This window comes from Tiliqua scincoides, chromosome 7 (assembly GCF_035046505.1).
Source record: "Tiliqua scincoides isolate rTilSci1 chromosome 7, rTilSci1.hap2, whole genome shotgun sequence".
NCBI classification, from domain to species: domain Eukaryota; kingdom Metazoa; phylum Chordata; class Lepidosauria; order Squamata; family Scincidae; genus Tiliqua; species Tiliqua scincoides.
In genome coordinates, this window is record NC_089827.1 from 78545316 (window position 1) to 78557923 (window position 12608).

The window sequence follows — 12608 nt, forward strand, 5'->3', positions numbered from 1 at the left end:
CAACACACATTGACTTAGGATGGATGACTGGGCAACTTTATCCCAGTTGCATGTCATCATCTTTTTCACTCAAAGCAGCACTTTTAGCAACAAATGCAATACTACCCCATTTTCCAATACTACCTCTGATATTTGCAATTAACTCAACAGTCATAGAAACATTTGCTGCTATAATCATACAATGCAGGAACTTATTATTGGGTAGATAATCATCAGTGTCTGCATTTCCCCTCATATTTCTACTTTTGTCACCTACTTGCCATTAAGGAGACAATACCTTTAGTGTTTTCCAGCATAACTATGTATTTTTCTTTTGTATGTATTATGCCTTTTCTCTGCTCAATTTCTATGTAATGTACCATTAACTTGAATATATTTTTGTACCGAATTGCTCATAAGGTTTGTAAGGATAATTTTCTTCGAAGACACTACATGACAGAAAAATAATTAACTGCAATGTTTAAACATTTACTGTCCAAGTTTGTACCTCAAATGAAATTTTTTTTTAATGAAATGGACTAGTGGATTGACAAAAACCTACCTCCAGACTAAAAATGGAATGAACTTGTTGCTTCTTTCAGCATTAATTTTGGGGAACATTTTGAAACATTTAGGACTGCAACAAATCCCTAATCAAATCTATTTTTGTTAAAGAACTTTGTGGGAAATGTACACAATTTTGGTTACTTTCATATTGAAATCAACCCTTCAAAGAAACTTGAATCTTTGTAGGAGAGAGGCAACAAGCTCCGTTTTTTGCATAATGCAATCACAAATATGTATGTGTGTTTAAAAAAAAACTAGTAGATTGTACAAGAATACTTGTCAAGTATTTTCATGTATTTTGTCACAAACGTGATTTTTTTTTTTTAATATGTGTCAACCAGATTTATTTTAAATGCTTCTTATGTCAAGTTGGTTTAATATCCTGCCCTTTTCTTCTCTCTCTTTCTGGATCTCACATTCAGCCAATATATCTGTTCTCTAACATTGGTGCATTTGGGCCAGGGGTAGTTTCTCAGGAAGGCCTTCTCCAGTATGTCTATAATACTTAGCCAAATGCAACTAACAGCCCAGTCCTATCCTGCGCTGGGACAGACAGGCTGGCTAGCCTGCACTGTATCCAGTGCAGGGTTAGGGCTGGCTGTAGTGCAACCCGGGGCAAGGGGAATCAGCCCAAATGGGGTTACTCGGATCTGTGCCCAAATGGGACTACTCGGATCTGTGGCGCAGATCCAAGCAGCCTGGCATGAGGTCAGGCCACCCAGCAGCAGGGTTAGGATCCGACTAAGTGCCAGATTCTGGCTACATCCCCCTCCTGGGCCCAGTCCACCCACGGACCTGCCCGCCCACCTCCCGCCCTGGAATGCCCCCAGATTACTCTTTCCCCAACCTCCCCAAACCCCTGCACCAGCCAAGGCAGGCCAGCACAAACTTATCTAGCACTGGCACACCAGAGGCTGAATTCAGCCTCCGGAGGCCAGTGCATTTTTGCAACACATCTGGGCCAGCGCAAGGACCTTTGGATTGTGTCCTAAGGCAAACTGCTCACTGGCTCTTCTCAGAAGACAATGTTCAGACATGAACATCTCAAGTAACAAGAACACATCTTGTTGGAGATCAATGAATAAGGAGCATATAGAAGAAATAAAATGGAGGCATCTTGATGTTACCTAACTTTTGAAAAACTGGACGGTAGCTCTTTAAGGCCCTGCCCATGTCCATGCAAGCCATTGGCTGGGCTCCAAAGCATAGCAGGCGATGCTCCATAGGTTCAAGGGTTTTTCAGCTTCGCATTCCAGTGGCAGACACGTACCCCTCCTGGCCCTCCAGAGCAGTTACCTGTGAGCTGTAAAGGGTTCCCACTGGGAAAAAGCATCCCATTAACTAATAGGGACAGTGGGTCAGGGCTCTGAAATGCCATAATGCACTATTCCATGTAGTTTTTAGATACATTGGCCACACTCCAAAGCTCCATGTTTCCAATGTGCACACAAACTCTTATACCTGGGAGGTGGGGGGACGGGACATGTCATTCTCATTTTAAGGAATTTGCTGAATATGGAAAATCCCACATTGTGCGTATGGTACAATGACTACTGAATAGAAGTCAGCAGCCTTAATTGCTGGGCGCTTCATGTGTGCAACAGAATGTGCCTGCATGGGAGCTGCTGGATCAGCAAAACAGCAGACGTGAGACAAACATATAAGAGACAAACGGAAGATACCAACACATGTGGGTCAGACATCAGACTCCAGGGGACTTGTGCCTCAGATCAAAGCAAACCTTTTATTTTTTATATATTGTAGAACAATCAAAACACATTACTACCTCTCAGGGTCTTCTATACCTCATTTTTCAGACTGAAAAAAACTGCTTGTGGCCAATGAAACAGAAAGAACATCATAAAATTTTTTTATATATATAGTTTATTTTTGTGGGAGATAAATTTTATAGGACTGTTCTTTGCTGTCATTGGTCACTGCTAAATAAGACTGGACATGAACTTTTCAGCCATTTCTGCAAAACGCTTGCAGAAGGAAAGTATCAAGATGGGATAACTACAGTTTACTTTTTCTTGTTTTCTTGCCTTGTCTCCTAACTCTTTGCTTTGTTATTCATATAGAGTTGCTGTCTATGATTGTACTTTGAATTGCTTGCTTGTTGAATATGTTCCTTTAATGGATTATCACCATCTGTTCAGCAAAATAAACATAATAGCCTCTGTGATCCCCATGTTATTTGATTCCTAGCGTTTTGTCACAGCTCCATGAAATAAGCAATAAAGTTTGGTCCCTGTGGGCCAGTGTTTATTAAAAAAAAAATGCATAGAAGTTATCTTTGTTCAAATAACATGGGTCATGTATGAAAAATAAAGACAAAGCCATTTGTAGGAGTTATCATAAGACCATGGTGAGTTTTGTGGTGCGTGAACTCACATTTATATGAGTGAAATTTTCACATTTTCACATTTTCTGCTACTATGTGTGAACAATTGTATAATTTAAAGACAAATGCTATGATGCAGCTTGCACACGGGCTTTGATAGCTATACAGGCCATTCCATAGCATGAGTTCTCCATGCACTTCAGTTTCATGGATGGTTCCACGCAAAAAGAGACACATCCTGGCACACACAGATAGCTGCGCTTAGCCTGGTTATGAATGAGGACTCAGTTCACTGAGTGCTTTGGGATTACATTGTGGAAATGTGAATCACGTTACTTTGTATAATGCAACAGTAATTGTTGCAATAATGCAAGTCAATTAGTAGAACAAGGAAGTAGTATATTAAATTGCTCACAAGAAATAGTAATCTAAGCCTGTGGTTTTCAAACTCTCCGGGAGCTTGAAAACCGCAGTAAGTTCTTGCAGGGGAGGGGAGGGAGGCAACAGGGGTAGGGGGAAGGCAGCGACACGATCCCCTAGGATGCACTCACCAGTCCCTGCAGCAGCCTGTCAGGGGTGTGGGAAGCCCTGCACGAGCGTCTCAGGGCTACCCAGCCTTCCAAAAGTGAAAGTGGAGCGATCACGCTCCACTTCTGCAAAACCAGAGCTCGATCGCTCCTCTTTCACTTTTGGAAGGCTGGGTAGCCCTGCAGAAGCTCGCTCAGGGCTTCCCGCACCCCCAGGACACTCCTACAGAGACTGGTGAGTACATCCCAGTCCCTGCAGCCGCCCTGAGTGATGCGATCCTGTGGATCGCGTCGCTCCACCCTGCTGCCCCAGCTCCTAAAGGGTGCAGAGGCCAGGGTCTTCAGGCTGAGGCGTTGCAATGCTCCAGTTTGAAAACCACTTGTTTAAGCAATGGTGTAGCTAGAGTGGGTCAAACCACTAAGTTTTGTGACCTGAAATTTTACACTATGTTTTGCATGTCCTGAATGTGCCATGCAAGTGGCCCCTCCCCTTCCAGGTGGTGGGAGCAAAACCTTCTAGCAACACCACTGGTCTAAAGACATAAGAAGACAAGCAGCTGGTATGCAGGTTCTAGGATTTATCTTTTGTCTGCTTAAAAAAAGATCTCATAAGAAGGGGTCATCTCATTGTCCGCACTATAGTCGGTCTACTCTCACAGATATAGAACTAATAACCAAAGTTGGTCAAGGACCAGGTTTCAAGCACTTTTCATAGTGCAATTAGATACGTGATAGAGCTGTTAATAAAAACCTCTGTTTTGCTACCCCTGCCAGAGTGGCTCTAAAGAGGAGAGGGAGGGGCGCTTGCACAGCACATTCAGGCACCTACAGAACTCAGTGCTTTGCACTTCCTCTAACTCCGCCACTGGAAGGGGTCTGTCCTGATATTTTGTTGCATGTGCTTCTTTTTTTCGCACGCAACTCAGGATACAACCTTTGATATTTAGAACTTCATTTTGTTTCAATTCTGTATGTTTTCAGCTCCTGGAGATTTAAAAAAATCCTGCCTTTCATGCAGTTGAGTTCATACATGAGTGAAATACTAATCATTTAAAAAGAAAGCCTGCTTCGTATTTAATGCCTGAGGACTGCAGTGAGCCTGGACGTTTGAGCACAGATGTAAATTTCATTGTAATCAATGGATTATACTTCCCAGTTAATGTGTTTAGGTTTAGGGTGTATTAATAATAATGTCCTCAAGCAACTACTGAGTTGGGTGGGTTTAAGTGGAGCCAGAATTTTTCTCCAGAAAAGAGGTGTAACACAAAGTAGTTGATATGAAGCCAATATTTTTCCTTAGCAGACACATAAAAGTTATATGGTTTATCTCTGAGTTCCAAAGGAAATATGTTTAAGAAAGGCATATCGTAATTTTTCATTTTCTATCAAACTCAGGAAACAGTCACAATATTCTTTGTATCTGCTTTTCCATTAACAACTTCAGAGTTGTTCCCAGTCACTTTAGTAACTATCCTTGACCTGGAAAAACTGACCTTGAGCACCACATTTTCCTCATGCTCAAAACATGTTGCCACTATGCAGATTTACTCCTTCAGTCTTCACAGCTCTAAATTATGGACATGCTCAAGATTCTATACACACCTCAGGGAGGTGCAACCCTTGTCTTGAATGTGCAAAGGTCATCAATGGAAGTGTCAGAGGCACAAATCATTTCGTTGCTGCATAAGTAATGGAAAACAAGAACTGTGAAAAGGAAAGGTGTCTGAAAACGGTGTTTACTCAGAAGTAAGCCCATTGTGTTTCATAAGACAGGCTGTAATCCTATCTTACTGGAAACAATCACCTCTAATATCTAACAATAAGTAACACACTCAAGTGTTGAGTGCACATCTTCCCCGTAGAGGACGTGGGTGACAACAACTCTGTCATTTAGTGGCTGGGATTCAAAACTGAAGTAGATTGAATGAAGGAGAAAAGAGTAAAAGGAGAGTTGAAAACCAGAAAGGTTAAAGCACAGAAGTCCAGTCTCTCCACGCTAGCATTATCCTGACAGATGACAGATCTTCCACTGCTTTCTGAAGAGCTACAAAATGGGGGATAAGAACATAAGAAGAGCCCCACTGGATCAGCCCAAAGGCCCACCTAGTCCAGCTTCCTGTATCTCATAGCAGCCCACCAAATGCCCCAGGGAGCACACCAGATAACAAGAGACCTGCAAGGCCTCCTGGGAATTGTAGTTTAAGAACAGCCCCACTGGATCAGGCCATAGGCCCATCTAGTCCAGTTTCTTATATCTCACAGTGGCCCACCAAATCCATTACAAACTGCTGCCACCCAGGTTGTCATGGAAGAAACACAAGAAAATGTGTACTGGAGGGGGTGTCTAATATAATCTAATAACATTTATTTGATTTATTTAGATTTATCTAATAACCTTTATTTATTTATTACATTTTTATACCACCCATCCTCCAAGGAGCTCAGGGTGGTGTCACAACTCTGTCCCTCCTTCTGTCCTCACAACAACCCTGTGAGGTAGGTTGGGTTGAGAGATAGTGACTGGCCCCAGGTCCCTCAGGAAGGTTCATGGCTGAGTGGGGATTTCAACCTGGGTCTTCCAGGTCAAAGTCCAACCCCCAAACCATGACACCATCCTGGCTCTTGTTTTTAATGGACCAAGAATAGTTGGCTGAGGTTTCTTTAGTGGGAGCCAATGATCATTGGTAATTATTCTGGGTATTTTGAGCAGGAGAGCATGTGGAAGAGGACACAACCTGCTGTCACTAAGCTAAAGGAAGGGGGCTGAGGTAAATATGTGTGTGAAGAAATAACAGTTTGAAGAAGGGAAAGACGTAGAGGGTTTGTGAACTGAGAGCTAAAGACACCTTGGGTGCAGGGTCTCTCTCTCTGAGAATCACATGTGAGGGAGGGGATCTTCTGCCTGGTTGGAACACATACTGTTTACCTCTACTAATGCTTCACCTGTATATTTGGTACAAAGCAAGCATTACAAAAATGCCACAGGTATCTATTGCTTTCTCATCCAAAGGAAGCCAAATCCACGTAGCACTACTGCCTCTGAAATTTTGCGTGACTTGGAGAAGTGGAAATATAGAATATCATGTGCGTGGGATCCCATGCTAACCAGTGGCATAGCTAGAGGGGATGCAAAGCACTAAGTTTTGCAGGGGGCCTCACAACAGCATGCAAGTGGCTCCTCCCCCTTCGGAGTCATGCCCAGAGGCATAGCCCTCCATTTTGCTTCCTGCAAATCTTGTGCTTTGCACTCCCTGTAGTTATGCCACTGGTGCTAACCATGGAATCAGCAGTGGTGTCGTGGTAAATTCTGAAGTTCCTACACATCACGACACCCGTCGCCTTGCCCCACAGCCACATCCCACAAAGACTGTACAACAAAATCAACATTAAATAGTTTCATTGGAGAATCTTTTTTTTTTCTCGCCCCTTTGAGATATTTGAACTTATTATAAAGAGCTGGATCACTTCATCCTAGATTCTTGGAAGAGGTTGCGTTACCTTAAAGCAGTGTTAGTCAAACTGTGCTGCGTGGCTCTTTAGGGAGGTGCCAGGAACTCAAAGAGGAGGTGCGGGATGTCCTCCCACAGCGATACAGTCACACCCCTGGGCAGAATACGAGCCCGTCTTCTGTGCTTTTTTTAAAGTAGAAGAAACGGGAGCTGCTCAGCTGCGAGAGGGGCTGCTGCTGCCACCCCGCCCTCTTCTCCCCCACTCCGAGGCTGCCGCCTTCTGTGTTCGCTGCATGTTGTTTCCAAAGCTTGCTCAGCTTGCAGTCCTTAACCCTTGCTGATGCTTGTCTGGTTGGTTCCTAGTTCCCAGCCTGGGATCACTTCCCATCAAAGTGAAATCTCTCTTTTCAACCCCCTCCCTCTTCCACTCCCCTCTTTCAATCTCCAAACCTTCCCGCTTTCCTCCCCCTCCCCAAACAAAACGCTTCCTATTTTACCAGTCACCAGGGCTCTTAAAGTTGTTTCCATGCAGTTGGCAAAGGGGGGGGGAGAGAGAGAGAAGCACACGCTTTACTTGGCCAGGAGCAGAAAAGGGGTACTGTTTTTAACGTGATTTATTAATCTTGTTGTTTGACTGAAGAGGAAAGGCTGTATTTTTAAAGTGATGAATCTTGCTGTTTGAAGGGAATGCTTATCAGCCATTGATGAAGTGACTGCTAGCCCAATCCTATCCACACTTTCCTGGGAGTAAGCCCCATTGACTCTAATGGGACTTACTTCTGAGTAGACATGCATAGGCTTGAGCTGTGCATCTCCTAGTATAGGAGACAAATCAGCTTCCTAACCAAACCCTTATCAGCTCTGATATATTTTCATGGTCTATTTTTGTTTTCCTCACCAGCTGATGGAAAAATTTAATTTCATTAAATTAATAAAGGGTTCAATCCTATCCAAGGAGAATGGGAGAAATGACTAGTCGGATTGGGGTCCACAGGGGGGTGTGTGTGTAATGTTGATCAGACTAGTGGTTCACAAAGTTCATTTGATAAAATAATTCTATTGGTATGTTTACAAAGTTTAAAAAAATGAGTCCTCCTGGACCAGACAAAATCTACCTACTCTAGTATCCTGTCTCCAACAGTGATCAGCAGCTGATCATTTATAAAGCATGTATATTGCTGTGTATTAATAATATATTTTTAAGATCTGCATTTAATTAATAATATGATTAATATACTTAATATTAATATAGTTAATATATATTTAATATATTATAATAAATATTATAATATTATATTTAATATAGTTAATATAGTTAATATTTCTGGCCACTTCCTGTTTAATGACGTCACTTCCTGCCCTCAGGAACATGATGGGGAGTCATGGCCAACAGCCACGGGTGTCAAGGGAGCCACTGGACGGAAAAGTTTGAGTACCACTGCCTTAAAGCAAACACTTAAAAACTGAAAACTTGAATTTACAAAAATGTACCAGATAACTGTAAAAAGTATATGAGAGTGGTAGCTTTTTTCATGTTTAGTCAGAAGTAAGTCCCAACTATGTTCAGTCAGGCTTACTCCCAGTAATATTTACATGGGATTGTAGCTGTAATGTAGTGACAAGTTCGGGAATGCATGAAGCACTTACAAGCTACTCTACGAACCCCTGCCAAGCAGCTAATTCTGTGATTTTTCTAAGTTACTGTTTCCCAACTTTTTTTTATCACAACTCCAAATACAGTTTTTCAGTCCAGTGACACATGGAGTTGGTACATCATCATCATCATCATCATCATCATCATCATCATCATCATCATCATCATCATCCAAACAGATAATATCTGGCACATAACACACCAGATTAACTGTAGTGGAGAAGGAAAAGGTTTGAATTATAGATGTGGCAATACCTGCATGAAGAGAAAGAACATGAAAAATTACCAAGTATAAAGATCTTCAGATTGAGAGGGAATGATTCTGGTTAAAAAAAGAAAAGGCAAAAAATTAAAACAATTGTAGTGGGTGCTTTAGGTGCTATACCAAAAAGGTTGAAAAAACACCTGTACACTTTAGGAGTAAATGAAATTACCCCACATGAGCTGCAAAAGGCAGCCCTGCTTGGAACTGCACATATTCTGTGGAAATACGTCTAGATATTCTAGGTCCTTGGAAAGGACCTGCCCTTTAGAAAACACCGGCCACCACTAGGTGGGCTGTGATTAACCAGATGATGACAACGATGATGACCAAGCTCTGGAACGCTGAGAGGAATGCTGCAAGGGCTTCAGTTGTAGCAACTGCACACTACTTTCTGTGACCCTCAGGAACACTCATGCAACTCTTGTTTCAGCTACAACCCTGTTTGGGAAACAAAGCAACTCCACTTTATTTGTGTTCTGACTCCTCATCTTGCTTAAAGTGGAATTTGTATGACTCAGATGTTTGTATATCTTTAAATGAAACAACAATGTGATCAGAATAGAGGGATCATTCTGGGCAGGAGGTCTGGTCTAGAGGGTCTAGAGGTCTGGTCTAGAGGGTAAAGCCTCCGTTTGCCTGAAGATAACATCCAAAGGTCGCCAGTTCGAGGCCGCCGGCACCATAAATGGCGAGACCTTGAAGCAGCTGACAAGCTGAGCTGAGTTATTCCACCTGCTCTTTGGTGTGAGCAAAGAAGCGTCTTGGCTGCCCTCCATGTGAGAGATGAAGGAGCTGCTTGTCAGCTTGCATGGGAGGAAACCGGAGGCCAGAATGTGATACCAGATCAAAAAGATCCATCTGAAATGTTGTGGTTCTTGAAAAATAGAACTTTTCTTCAATTGTAAAAATCCCTATGGGGATTTAGAACAGCCTGCCCATGTAAACCGCCTTGAATAAAGTCTGAGGAGAAATCTGATGACCAAGAAAGGTGGTATATAAATACCTGTATTATTATTATTAATATTATTTATTATCATTCCATAAATTCTATGTCAAAGCAGAACTGTTCCGCTTGAACAGTTTGCTTCCCTGTGACAAAAACTGTGTGGCGGACCCCATCAGCACAAGCTGAAGCAGTTTGATGAGCCTGATACCAATATGCCCAGCACACAATATGGAAATATCCCAAGATGCCCAGTTCACCCATAAGGCTCTTCTCTGACCAAAAGCCAGCATCTAAAATTCCTCTTAGAGAACAGGCTAACTGTGGTATAGGTTCACAAGGGTAAACAGAAAGTCATAAACAAGAGCCATAAACAAATAAAAGGGATGCATAGAGTACCAGATCCTTTGTAATGGATATCTCTGTAAACAAATTGCCGATGCGTATCGAATTGTCCTCCTGAACATCCTGAGGATCAAGATGTTGATCTGATAACAATGCCAAATGTCTGTGATGTGTTTTGCTCTCTTTGTGTGCTCTTGTCCCCCCTCCCCTACTTAGACTACCCTATAAAACCTGGATCATTGGAATCCTTCGGGGTCCCTCCACGTGTGTGTGTTTGTGGGGGGTCCCATTTGCAAACAAGTAAATGTAAGAAGTCCTTTGAATTCTCCTGTAGCTTGTTTGATTGCCTCTCCAAAATCCAAAGAATCGTGTGTGTGTTCATTCGGGAACAGTTTATGGTGCCTTGTGACTCGGATTTGAAGGCAAGGCTCTGCGAGGATCGAGACGAAGTCACTGCAGGGGACAGTGCACCGCCAGAAGGTAAAGTGAGTCGGCTCCCGCACCCCTTGTGTGTGTCCTGGCGCTGGGTTGTCTCTGAATCTGGCCGTCTCCTTCTGCGCAAGAAAGAGCCCAGGAGAACGGAACTTCGCCCGCAGGAAGGTACAGCGCGCTTAGGTGAGAATTCTCTGTGGGAACCCAGGGTGGGGACCCTGAAGTTTGAAGGGAAGTTCTAGTGTGGAGCTTCAGTGGGGAGGGTGATTGTGTTTGTATTACTGTACATACATATTGCTGATTGTGTTTGAATTACTGTACATATTGTTTGTATATTATTGTACATTTTGCTGTGCTGTGTGTGTGCGCCCATCTCCGTGGCTTCAGAGCAAGGCCATGTGGTTCTCTGCCTGACTGAGTGTTGTGTGACTGAGATACGAATGAGAATATGAGTGTGTGTGTGTGTGTGTGTGTGTGTGTGTGTGTGTGTGTGTGTGTGTGTGTGTGTGTGTGTGTGTCAAGGCAGCAAACCCCGAAGTTTTGAAGGATTGGCTATGAGTGAGTCACTGTTTTGGGCAGCTGAGACCTGGCTCCCAGGCAGGAGGCCAGCCTGTGTGACAATTAAGATGAGACACTCAGAGCCTGAGCCTGAAGGAAGAAAACCTTTGAAATGCATATTGGATAACTTTGAGTCTCTGGGAAGGGGAAACCCCATCCTTTTGAATGGGCGCATTACTGGCCAGCTCAGAATTTCAATAGCCAGCAGAAGGTACTCTTAATTTCCATATGTTGTTAACCAGGTCTCAGTAGTTTCAGGAAGGCATTAGACATTGGATCTTTCCTGAGTTTCAACAAGGCCCCCTCCCTTCTCTCCTCCAAAGTACTCAGTGTTCTGCTTGCCTGCCCCTTCCCCTCAGTGTTCCTGACATCCCTCTCTTCTATCTGCTTGGCAATTTCATATGATGTGTTCTGTCTTCCCTTGTCTGAGAGACAAGATACAATTCGCTGTCTTGTTCATGGGTGCTCAGGATCAGGCTGATTTGAACTTAGCGTTTTTTAATGCACTTACTACTAAGTGCATTGAAAAAGCAAACTTCTAAGCAAACTACACTGCGTGTTTGCTTAGAAACACAGCCTGCAAAACAATATATGTGCCCATTACATAGATCAGCAAAACTGAGTCAGTGAGATCCTAGGGGCCAGAATACAAGCTAAAAATGCTCAGAGTGACTTAGAGAGACCCTAGTTTCCAGCTGCAATAATAACCATGATTTGCTTCCTACCTATTTAAGTAACTAAAAAAGGACTAATTGCAGCGGCAACCAACCTAGATAGTTGTCAAAAGTGTGTTTCTCTTTAAATACAACCTTTAATCATTCTTAATAACTTTTGGATTTCACAGGTATGCAATGCAGGAAGTCTGTGTGTTCCCCGAAAGAAACCCTCCTAGCCTTTGTGCCTCAAGGCATGCACAGAGTGCAAAATAGTAGCCAACAAAGAAAAGCCTCTAATGGCTATCTTTTAACCCTTTTTGTTTCAGCAGCAAGTAAGGACAAAGAAAACAGTATTGGCCCTCCAGAGGAAAAATTTACTTAATCTCATTTCCTTTACAGGATCTAAGCCCTGACTACTATATCTGTATATATTTTAGTGTGGTTTAATACTAATGAAGTATTTCTTTTTCTAATGGAAAGATTGTCATGACAAATTCTTTTAATTCTACTTATGTTCTCTGCTTATATACATATAAATACTAAAATGTTCTATATGTTTGTTGGATGTGTGTGTGTGGTATGAAAGAAGCGCTTTGTCTGTCTTTGTTCTTGTTTGTTTTTGACTTATAGTCTATCTGAAGCCCACATGACTTCCTTTCTGTAATAGGCCTGATATTTGTTGCAACAATTTTTATTATTTTTGTATATTGAGCTCATTAACATTTTTGGTACCATGGTTCCTTTTTTTCTGTTTTTAAACATGTAAGAGTACTCTTATCAAATGTGCTTTATTTTCACACAAAACCCCCCTCATCCAAGAGGGAGGGAACATGAAGAATAACCCTAAGGTAATTGGACAAAACGGTTTGTTCCATCAGTGATGAATATT